General features: G+C 34.7%; 1 long non-coding RNA gene and 1 pseudogene across 1 annotated transcript; one reads left to right on the forward strand and one right to left on the reverse strand.

Moving 5' to 3' along the window:
* The first annotated feature begins 3,154 nt into the window (after positions 1–3,154).
* LOC116718776 (urokinase plasminogen activator surface receptor-like) lies at positions 3,155–4,630 on the forward strand (annotated as a pseudogene).
* Positions 4,631–8,296: 3,666 nt separating this feature from the next.
* Positions 8,297–9,164, reverse strand: LOC116718789 (uncharacterized). Its single transcript, XR_004338986.1, has 3 exons — positions 8,981–9,164; positions 8,753–8,880; positions 8,297–8,660 (listed from the first exon to the last, which is right to left on the reverse strand). It is a non-coding gene; the product is annotated as an uncharacterized LOC116718789 (long non-coding RNA).
* Between the last annotated feature and the right edge of the window lie 2,906 nt (positions 9,165–12,070).

A 12,070-nucleotide genomic window follows, 5' to 3' on the forward strand; every position in this document is an offset into this window, starting at 1 on the left:
TGAGATTAATAATGAGGTGATTAACTGAGCAGGTGAAAAGAAAAGAATCTTCCAGTTTGAATTTACACCAAAGTTCATCACAGTGCATTTTATGCTTTGTTTTAATTTTAAAGACTGATGATTACAGCTCACAGATTTTTAAATGAACATGATTCATTATTAATTCTAATTTCGTGTGACAAACTAAACTGAGGTTTTCTGTTAGATATTAGGCACTGAGACATTTGTAGACATGTGGTTTTAACTTTATTTCCTCCATGTAGAAAACTATTTCCATATAGAGGAAATTATGTTCCACATGGAGGAAATGGTTTTCAATTTTGAATAACTTAACACGTATTCATAAAACAATATTATTTTATTTTGTTTGATAAAAGATCAAACAGAAAATGATAACAGTTTTTGGATATTTCAACATAAAATGCTTCACAAATGAAACAAATGATTTGCATCATCAGAAACTCCTCTGATTCTGTGTATCAGTGTAACGATGTATCCTGGCTGCTTCGCCTCATCAACATTTATTAAAATTTTAATTTCCTTGTCTACAATATTCACAAGCAACATGATGGGTAAAAATCCTCAACACAGTCTTGAAAATATGCTGATAAATGTTGATACATTTGTCTCAATGTTCAAGAGACCAAAGAGACGTTTAGGGAGGACGCGGCCTCTAGAGCCTGAGTCCATTAGAAAACTTGTCATAATGGTGAATTTCAAGGTGTGAGATTTGTTTCAGTATATTTCTGGAAATATATTGGCCATCTTTATCAATTTACAACAAAATGAATTTTATGAATTATTTAAAAATCAAATCAGAAGAACATTAAAAATCCACCTGTTTCCATATATTTTTTTCTAGAAATATTTTGTTTTTGGCACAAAAATGAAGTGAATAGTCACAATAAGAATCATTTTTAAATTTTGATCAAGCACATTAAAAATACTCATTTCAACAGTTTTTTTTTTTTGCTTCTTAATTTGGCAGAGAAAATTAATAAAATAGTAAACAAGAGCTTATTTGTTTACTGTAACAAATTTGCGTGTGACAAACTAAACTGAGGTTTTCTGTTAGATATTAGGCACAGAGACATTTGTAGACATGTGGTTTTAACCTTATTTCCTCCATGTAGAAAACTATTTCCATATAGAGGAAATTATGTTCCACATGGAGGAAAAGGTTTTAAATTTTGAATAACTTAACACGTAAAGTTACAAATAGACATTTACATACAACAACATATATTTTTTATCACATCTGAAGTTAAATCAGACTAAAACTCTCTTGTTTTATGTCAGAATTACTGAAGTTATTTCTATTTGCTAAATGCCAGAGAATCTGGCGAAAACATTTTTTAGAAATTGTTTTCTAACTTTCCTCCTATTCAAAAGTTTACATACATTTAGTCAGTATCACAGATAACTGTCTCTGACTTGGGTAAAAACATTTTGGGTTTCCTTCCACAAACCTCAGATTGATTGACTGACACATTTCAGTTAATTTGAGTCTCACCAAATCTAAAACACACTGATTTCTTGTTTGACACGATGAGAAGCTCAGAAGAAATCAGTCAAACTATCAGGAAGAGAAATGAAGTTTACAACTCCATATGGATCAGTATTTATGCAGGTTACGTAAATACTCTTCTCCTCGCTGAGTTACAGAAAATGATGGGTCACAGATTTTGCTGCAGCACCTGCCCTGCTCAGCACGGATAAAAAGCCGTTTGCTGGTTTCCTGACATTTTCTATCTCCAGGCTGCAGGTGTGTGCAGACAAAACATGAAGGATGTTATAAATTAAATTGAAAACTAAGTAATATAATGAAACCAAAATATCAAACCTGTGTTCTACTCTCTGTAAAAATTATTTTTGCAACTTGCTTTAACGGTTTTACGTTGTATATGCAAAAATCAGCAAAATGTTTTAATTTTAGCTAATTTTTTAGGGTAAGAACCTGCTGGCAATATTACAGTACTTTCTATGAATTTTACAACTTCTAATATTTCCACAGTGAAGTTTTGTGGTTTCAACATTTCATAAAAATAAAACTGACGTAAAATTTATATTTCTTGAGTTATGATAATTAAATGTTTTTTTACGGTAACGTAATGCTTTGGATTCTGTAACTGTTAGCATTTTACAATTTTTTATCATAAATTTGACAGATTTTTAAAAAACATTTACAGTGTAGGAAGGCAGTGGCCAGGCTGCTAAAATGCACATGGTAATTGATTTAATCATGTTTTTGAGATTAATAATGAGGTGATTGACTGAGCAGGTGAAAAGAAAAGCAGCTTTCAGTTTGAATTTACACCAAAGTTCATCACAGTACATTTTATACTTTGTTTTAATTTTAAAGTTTTAATTTTACAGCTCACAGATTTTTAAATGAACATAATTCATTGTTGGTCATTTAGTCTTGCAGACGAGGAAATCTTGTGTCCAGTGAAACCAGTTTCCAGCACTTTGCTGCAGTTAGAGAGTAAAAGTGTGAGCCAAGAGCCATTTCAAGACATTTGTGAGCTTTAAGCACAAATACTCTGTTTGACACAATGTCTTTCTCCTGGGTCCGAGGGCCAAAGATTTTCATTTTTCAATCAAACTTTCTAATACCTCTCTCTCATTTTCTCTCTCTCACTGTGTGTGTGTGTGTGTGGGTGTCCAGGTTGAAATTACTGTTAAACTCAAAGGAACTAAATCATATAAAGTTGATTGACAAATATGTAAAATCAGTAAATGTGGTTCAATTCCTTTTTGTGTTTTCATTTATTTTATAGAAATTAGATACATAGGAATTTTCTCAGCATTGTAGTGTCAGGTAAAGGTAGGTCTCTCTGATTATGAACACCTAATTGTAGTTTGTAAGTGTTTGACAGATAGTTATTGTAGATTTCTTAGAAACATTTCTTAAACTGTAAGGGATGCTGGATCTTGGTCTGTGGGACCAAACAGACACATTTAACATTTTCTTGTACAATAAGTAAATAAATACTGTACTTTATTTTCATCACACTTATAAAAAAAATATCTAAACAAACATCAAACAATTCATTTCTGAGGATCATGTCATATAACAATTTCTTTAGATTAGAGTACTGTGATAAAAGAAAGGCCTGTTTCTGATTGGCTAGTAGTGTGCTTCTTTTTACATACATTATGAATCTGCCAATCACAAGCAGGAGGATCTGCTTAGTTAGAGGAGGTGTAAAACTGAGAGTAGATCCCCTCCCAGAAAAACTTTCAATATATATTTTCAACTGAGAAAATTATCACTCACTTTGTGATCCATCAGCAAAATGTTCCTCTTCACTTTGGTGCTCGTGGTGCTGTTTCTACCGGAAGGCAAGTTTTTGGTTACGATTAATATTATTCTAACATTTTAATATTTAGTATGATTTCATTAAACTTTGCTGTTCTCCTTTTCTCCCATTGAAAACTACAATAATAATCTAATTTCTGTTTGTCTTGTTAAACCTTTTAAACTTTTTCTTCCCTCTCTGTATTTTGTGCTGATGTGATTCAACCATTTTGTCTTGGTTAAGACAAGGATTTTGTTATTTAGAAAAAATGTAATAATGCTCATTTTCTCTTTGTTTTAATTAGCTGACACCCTGAAATGTGAATGTGTACCTGGCCCCTACATAAATTGCTCTAATGAAACAACCGAATGTCCCTCACAGAACTATAGTTGTTTAGTAGCAACAGAAGTCAAAGTTAAAGGTACGTATTTGTGAGATTTCCAGTTGATGACATTTAGTTTGGGAACTCATCACTTTAAAATTTATGTTCTTTAATTACAGATGGTGCAAACATTACTGAGCGGAACTACAAAGGTTGCATTATGTCTGAACTGTGTCTTAACTTACTCTAGTCAACTATGGAGCTTACAGAATTGTACAAAGCAGCAGCTGCTGCAGTGAAGATCTCTGCAACGCCCAGATTAACTACACAAAACCTGGTAATTAATTCATTGATGGTATTTTTCAATACTTTGCACAATTTGAATTTACAGTGCTCACAAACTTTTTTAACCCATTAGAGATTTGGATAAAAAACAGAATACACTTAGTTTTGTAATTCCAGCTTCATATACATGTTTTAGGAGAAACAAGTTGGTGACAAAAAAATTAAGTTTTTTAGAGAGAAATTATAATAATTCTTGATTTCTTTTCAGTAGAATAACTATCTCTGTATCTTAGAGTACAATTCCACTACAAATGGAAAAAAGTGCTTCAGTTGTGACGGAGAAAACTGCACAAAAACCCTTAACTGTGCAGGGGATGAAAACTACTGCGTTAATGTAACAGGTAAGAGGCCAACATGTTTGCATGCTTCATATTTATCATCACAAGAACATTAAGACCAGATACAAATGTGTTTATGACATCATAACTTTACTCTCATTTTTAAAGAAAATGTAAATGGAACAAGTCAGACGCTGAAGGGATGTGCCTCTGAGTTGGTGTGCTCAGATAAGGCAGCTTCACTGGTGAATGAGTTCACTGGATCAAATATTAGCTGCTGTCAGGGCAACTACTGCAACAGCACCAGCAACACCATCAGCACCAGCAGCACCAGCAGCCCAAGCAGCACCAGCAGCACCAGCAGCACCCGCAGCACCAGCAGCACTAGCAGCACCAGCAGCACCTGCAGCACCAGCAGCACCAGCAGCACCAGCAGCACCAGCAGCACCCGCAGCACCAGCAGCACCAGCAGCACCAGTCCCACCCTGCTGCTCCTGTTGGTGCCTCTGTTGTTTTCTAACTTTTTTTCTTAGCTCACAGAAGCTACTGAATTGCTGCCATGTTTTCTTTTTAATCACAATTCATTTTATAAACCTGTTCTTTTTATTTGATTCTATAGCTTGGTTAGCTAAGCAACATGTTATAATCAACAACATCCTCTATACTTTGTTGTTCTATACTAAAATAATCTTCCTCAATAAACACAATTTTTTTTTATTCTGGGTCCAGTACCGATCTGATTCTAAATGTTTAGTTTTGAAAAAATAAAATGACTTGAAGTTATAGATGTGGAATAAACATGTTTCATTTTCTTTGATTTAATATTAAAACTTGTTTTAATCAAAGTTAAAAGCTTTCAGAGCCCAAGATTGTAGAGTTTGAATGGAAAACTAACCAACATGAATGTAAAATTAAACCTGGAGAGACTCAGAGAGAAAGTAGCTGTCTTACTTTGTTAGCTGATAGAAATAATTGTATTGCTACCAGGTTTTCTTTTTATGCATAATTCATTTAATAAATCTGTTTTTTTTCTTTTCATTGATTCTCTATAAATTCACTAAGATAAGACCAAGCAAAATTCTGTAAACATCCTCAATACTTCACTGCTGTTGTGCTCTAAAAACAAATCCTGCTGAATAAATGCATTAAAAAATAATTCTGTGTACTTTTCTGATTCTAAATGTTTATTTTTGAAACTGATGCAACTGAGGAAGATTGACTGAAATGATTTAAAAACATGAACTGAAAGGCTGGGGGTAAAAGGAGAGAGGGAATAAAATTAGGTGTGAGTGAAGGATTTTTTTAAGATAACTGAATGGCTGTTGCCACATGAATAATTTGCTTTGTCAAAAAATGCATCCCTCCTCAAACATGAAGAAATAAAGAGTTAAGAGTGAAATAGCTTTTTCTACATAATCACCTGTTCTCTGAGCTAAAGGTATGAGTTTCATACCAACAGGACAATATTTGGGGAATATCGTCCAGCTTTAACCTTTTACAATCTAAAACTCTCACCACTTTCAAATACATAATGTTTTACATTTACTCAATTTAAATAGATTAATTTATCAAACATGTTTTATCCAAAAGTTCATGTCATTTGTTTAAGATTAACACAAACAGCAAGTTGATGAAAATGAAGTCATGTTCACTTGAAATCTATTATTGACAAGAAGGTTTTGTTTTACAGCAGCGTGTCCAAAGTTGGTCCTTGAGGGCCGACATCCTGCATGTTTTAGTTCTCTCCCTGGTTTAACGCACCTGGATCAAATGATGGATCATTAGAAGGCCTAAGAAGAACATTGACAAGCTGAAAAGGTTGTTGGTACCACCAGGGAGAGAACTAAAACGTGCAGGATGCCGGCCCTCGATGACCGACTTCGGGCACCCCTGAGATAGTGGTAAAGAAAATATGATCTGTCTACAAGAAACAATATAGGCCACAGGTGTGAAACTCCAGTCCTCAAGGGCCGCTGTCCTGCAGTTTTTAGATGTGCAACAGGTACAAAACACTGGAATGAAATGGCTTAATTACCTCCTCCTTGTGTAGATCAGTTCTCCAGACACATCTAAAAGTTGCAGGACAGCGGCCCTTGAGGACTGGAGTTTGACACCCCAGTTTTACAGTGTAGAGCAGTAAGAACCCATATTTAGCACTGTAAAAAGCTTTTTCTTCTTTTCAATGATATCTGGGAAAATGTTGGGAGAGGAAAACAGCAGAGCGTCTCTCTTGTGTTCAGCTAGCTCCCTCTCTAAGGCGTCTCGTAGGTGATGGAAATCATACAGTTGGATGTCATGGTTGGACATCAGGATGACCTGTGGAGACTCAAATCCATGATCCTTAAGACCTGTGTTACAAACAGGACACATTCATGTTATAGACCTTTGCAATTTCATCTATTTTCTTTTAAAGTATATTAAAAAATGTTTTAGCTCTCTTCAGAACAGCAGTCATTGGAAGACACTACTAACATAATGTTCTCTGATCTGTGCTAAATACTTTTCTTGGCTGAAATCTTTCTTTCTTTCTTCATGTCGTAAATTATTGTCAACCTTTGAGCGAACAAAGTAGAACTTCTTCCCCATCTTCTTGATCTCCTTTGCAAGTTTGACATCATTTTCTCTGAAGCGATCAGCTGAGATGATAATAAAGATGTCTGTCGTCTCACCTCCCCCATCAAGGTAACCACAGCGATGAAAGGGCAGTACAAACGCATTGTAGACCGAGTCAAAGACGACACCATCCTCAACAGTCTCTCCATTCCTCTACCCAACTTGAACTCAAAATTCATCTCCACCTTCATTGCGACTGTCATCCCTAAGGTGAAGCTCCACCGCAGAGTGCTGTCTGAGGCACCAATGCCAGCCGCTCCAACGCTCCCGGCTTCCCTGCCAGATCCAAGCCGACCTCAGGTCCAGTACCTGAGCCTTCCTCATGTGTCTGGGGAAAGGCATGGTCAGAAGCAGAGGTAAGCTGTTTCAGAAATATGGACCCTTTATTGAGGTGGATTTATCAGCTGCATATTCAAACTAACTCTAGACTACTATATGTGTTGGTGAGGTTTTATGATATTGCTCATGAACATAGAAACTCATCATCACATTTACTTTTATTTCTACAGGTTAGGAGAACCACAGCGGAACATCCAGCCCAAACCCCCGGTGGCCACTTACATCCCCCCCAGATTGTCTGCAGCCCCGGTCCTGGTTGTGGTTCCTGCTCAGCCACAGGCGCCGTCCTTGATGCTCTGCAGAACCTCCAACGGCCAGAACTTCATACCTTCAGCTCCCCCTCCTGCGCTGACAGCCAGGCCAACCAAGCCTCATAAATCCTTGAGGCCTTGCGGGGAAATACCCCAGTGTGGTGGACAGAAGAAGCGATACACACCCTCCAAAAACAAAACTGCTGGAAGTAGCCAAAAAATATTTACCTTTTGCCCAGCAACTAGGAGATCCACCACTTCTGGTTTTGAAGGCATTGTTTACGACAGCTTTGAGAATTTCAAGAAGTTTGTAGACAGTGAACTTGAAAACAAACAAACTAAACAGTTTTTGTTTTGTCAGAAACACTACATTGGACAGAATAATCAGTAAAAAAATGTTTATATTATTTGTGACTTTTGTTTGTCTCATTGTTATTTATGTTATATTTGTTTATATTTTGTTTTTTTGTTGTTGTTGTTAAACAAATGAAAGTTTTCATAAATATAAATACTCTGTTCCCAACCAAACTAGGGAAAAGAGTGTTAGAAAATGCATGGATGGATAAATACTCTGTCTAATTCGATTTATATTTGGGTCATTTTGTCTTAGTTCCCCTGGTAAAATAGTCCAGAATAATCAGCATCTCATTGTGTTCATCTTTACTTCATCTGCATGTGACACATATATAAAGTTCTTGCCAGTGAGGAGAAAAAAAATGAATAAATAAATTACTTCTGGTGTTCCTCTTCATGTGATTTAAAACTTGTCACGTTTTCAGACTGAGTTCAGGGAAAATATCAAGTGAACAAACTGAACCATGAATGTAAAGACGATCAGCCAGGAAATATTTCTTCTTCATGCATTTATTGATTTATTTTTCATTTATGAGGCAGAGAAAGCTCCATTAGGCAGGTCAAGATCAGGTGAGAAAAATACAACAAAACAATTAATTTATTCTAATTCTACAAACATGTGCATCAAAAAGATGAAGATACAATTATAAAATTATATGTGAGAGGAAATTTGATGAGAATTTCATTTCATGATAGTTTATGTTTAAATAAGCCCAACTGTAAATTTTATCCACCCCAGATATTCACAGACATCCACGACTGCAGCTGGTTTGCGACATGTGTAGTAGTCTGGTCCACCAAAAGAAATCACACCATAAATCATGCCGTTGTACACCACTGCTCCACCATCATCGCCCTGTAGAAAAATTTTATTGATATATTTAGGTATGTTGTAAAACAGAAAAGTCTTCTAATCGCTGTAAAGAGATATTGAAGAAACAAACTTACATAACATACATCCTTGTTCGGTGCTTCAACATAGAATAAATGGCCAAATGTCGGCGCGACGACAGAAACCCGAATAACTCTCATGTCGACACACTGAAGATGTGCTGGAATAGGAGAATTGGGGGGCACTGTAGGGAAACATGAGAATTATAAACATGTTCTTCACTCGACCTTCTCTGTAGAGACAGAAACAAAGATTTATTCTCATAACTTCAATATTTCTCTCACAGTGCTGATTATTGGGGCCAGTTATTGTTGCTCCTTCTCCTGCCAGCTGAACAACATGGCCTCTAAAACACAATAAGAATAAAATGTAAATATACAAGATAACAATGTAGAAAATTAATTGTTATGAAGAACAATGAAAGAACAGAAAATAAATCCATGAAGGACTTCATCCACTGACACAGGAGTGTCCATCTCCAGTCCTCAGTGTGTCCTACGTTCTTTACATGTGTCTCTGGTCCAACACACCTGAGCTAAACGGGTTCTGGTTCTGCTGGTGGCCTGATTACCTGACTCAGGTGTGCTGAAGCAGAGGCAGCAGGACTGGAGGAGGGAGTCGAGGATGTGGCTGTTGCCGATAAGAGAACATTCGCTCCAACGTCTGGCGAGTAATAAATTGAATTTAAAGGTGGTTTTGGCATAAACTGGATTGTGAGTGGATCAAGATGGCTAGTTGTGGTGGGGGGCTTTCAGAAGATGAAAATGTAGACATAGGATGATCTATGAAAGAAAATAGAAGAGAGGAAGGGGGAAAGATAAGGTTAAAAGGGGACTAAATGCTGGTAAAAGAATCTCTTGAGGATGAGGAAGAAAGAGTTGAAATAAGCAAGAAAATAATGATGGAAGATTTTAAAGTTATATTAAAATTTAAGGCTGGACAGGATATGATTGGAGTAAGTCCTATCAGTTTGTCAAATGGATTATAGAAAGTTACTGGAGATGTAGAACTAGCTAACGTCTTAAGGGATGTGGAGGTGAACATCCTTATGGTGAGTGTGGAAATAATCCTGTTAAATGTAACTGTGGAGGAAGTCATACTGCAGAATATGCAAGATACATGATAAGAAAAAAGGCAGCTGAAATTCAAAAACTTAAAACTGATAAAAGAATTACTTATGCTGAAGGAGTGGAAGAAGTAAAAAAAATAATAATGATCCAAAAACTAATTATAAAATCAAGAGTGGCAGACAATCAATGCAATATTACATTAGAAAAATTATTCCTTTTCTTGCATATATCATAAATTGCTCAGAACAAGCAAGAACTAAAACTAAAAAATAAAAATCATAGTAAAGGCAGCTACAATGTTTTTTAATGTCAAAGATTTATCTTGGGGGGGGAAAAAAAACCATGATGAACTTGGACATGGGGAAAAATCATCTGAAGCTGAGGCTTCTCAAATTGTCACATAATTCTAATATTACAATGGAAAGCTCACAGTCTAATAGCAAATGGCCAGAAATTTAAAAGCTGCATTAATAATCTATATACAAAACCAGATATAATATGCATTCAAGAAACATGAAACACAAATATTAGAGCAAAAATAGGAGGGCAAATAAGTTCAAAATATCAAGTAGAGAATGGTACTCCCCAAGGTAATATAAGTTCTATGCTATTGATTATAATGATTAATGATATTTTTAGTAGTATACATTTTTTGGCATCTCATTATTTGTAGATGATGGTATTATTTGGAAGAGGGGAAAAATACAGAATTTGTAAATAGGAAACTACAAGAAGCATTAAATAGTGGAGAAGCTTGGGCCTTAGGATGGGGATTTAGATTCTTGATGTCCAAGGCTAAATTTGTTGTTTTTACAAATAGAAAATTAAATATTAATGTAAATCTCAAATTATATGGGGATGTTATAGAAGGATCAAATTAAATGTTTGGGTATCTGGTTTGATAAAAAAAAAGTTACATGGAAAATACATGTAGGTAAAATAGTTGAAAAAAGTAAAACAAAAAAATGAATATAATGAGATGTTTGAAAGCAAAGAATGAGGGGAAGATAGGAATGCATTAAAGACCATTTATATTGGACTAATTAGATCAGTTTTTGATTATGGATGTATTTTATACAATTCAGCTTCAAGTAGTTCATTAAAAAAACAGATAGAAGAGAATATCAGGCATTAAGACTTTGTTGTGCAGCGATGAAAACTACTCCAGATTCAGCTCTACAGGTTGAGATGGGTGAGATGCCACTGGAGCTCAGGAGAGAACAACTAGCCATAATTTACTGGACAAATATTAAAGGACATAATGAAGTTCATCCTTCATATGTTACGCTGCAACCTTGTCAAGAAAAAGAAACAGATTAATAGTTTTGGCTGGTTAATTATAAATAATTAACCATTATAATAATTATAATAATAATAATTAACCGTTGGAATAGATAACTTTCTGTGGTTGTTATTCCATCATGGATCTTTGGACAGGTTGAAGTTGATTTAAACTTACTGAAAAAAGGGAGACAGTTAGAAAAGAAAGAGGTGGAAAGTTATATAGAAAGAGAATATTCAGAGTATATACAAATATATACAGATGCTTCTCAAATGTTAAATGATAGATATATAATTTGTAATCCTAGATTTAAATATTATGAAAAAATAAAAGAATAACATATGAATTGACAGTGTATACAGGTGAATTAATGGGTATTTTAACGGCTTTAGAATGGATTGAGGAAACAAGAGAGAGGGGTTTTAATTTGTTCAGATTCAAGTAGTGCATTAATAAGTATTCAAGAGTTAAATTCAGAATCAAGGCAAGATATTATATTGGATATAATTCTCTCAATTTTTAGAATTAAAAATTATGGTTCTCATGTTAGACTAGTTTGGATTCCTGCCCACATTTGGATACTATAATAAAACCAATTGCCTCCTCTATCCCAGTGCTCTTGCCATTTCTTCTTGATATACATTTTAATAATATTCTTTACCTCATTTTTACTTATTTTAATATTTAAATCAACAATATTCTTCTTTGCTGCACTCTTAGCAAAACTATCGGCCAACTCATTTCCTACCACACAAAAAAAGTTGGGGAATTAAGGAAATGTAATAGAATTAAAAACAAGAAGAAGATGTTATATGTAGAATAAGATGTGGACATACAGAATTAAAATAATTAATACACATAATACCAGTTGTTGTAATTATTGTGGAAAATTAGAAACAGTACAACATATTTTTTTAGAATGTAATAAATATGTTCAGGAAATAGATGAGTTACTTAGAGATTTAAGTAGGAATAAAAATGAATTTGATATTTGGGAATTGCTTCAGAAATCATCTGGGGAT

This window comes from Xiphophorus hellerii, chromosome 4, assembly GCF_003331165.1.
Source record: "Xiphophorus hellerii strain 12219 chromosome 4, Xiphophorus_hellerii-4.1, whole genome shotgun sequence".
In the NCBI taxonomy this organism is placed as follows: Eukaryota; Metazoa; Chordata; class Actinopteri; order Cyprinodontiformes; family Poeciliidae; genus Xiphophorus; species Xiphophorus hellerii.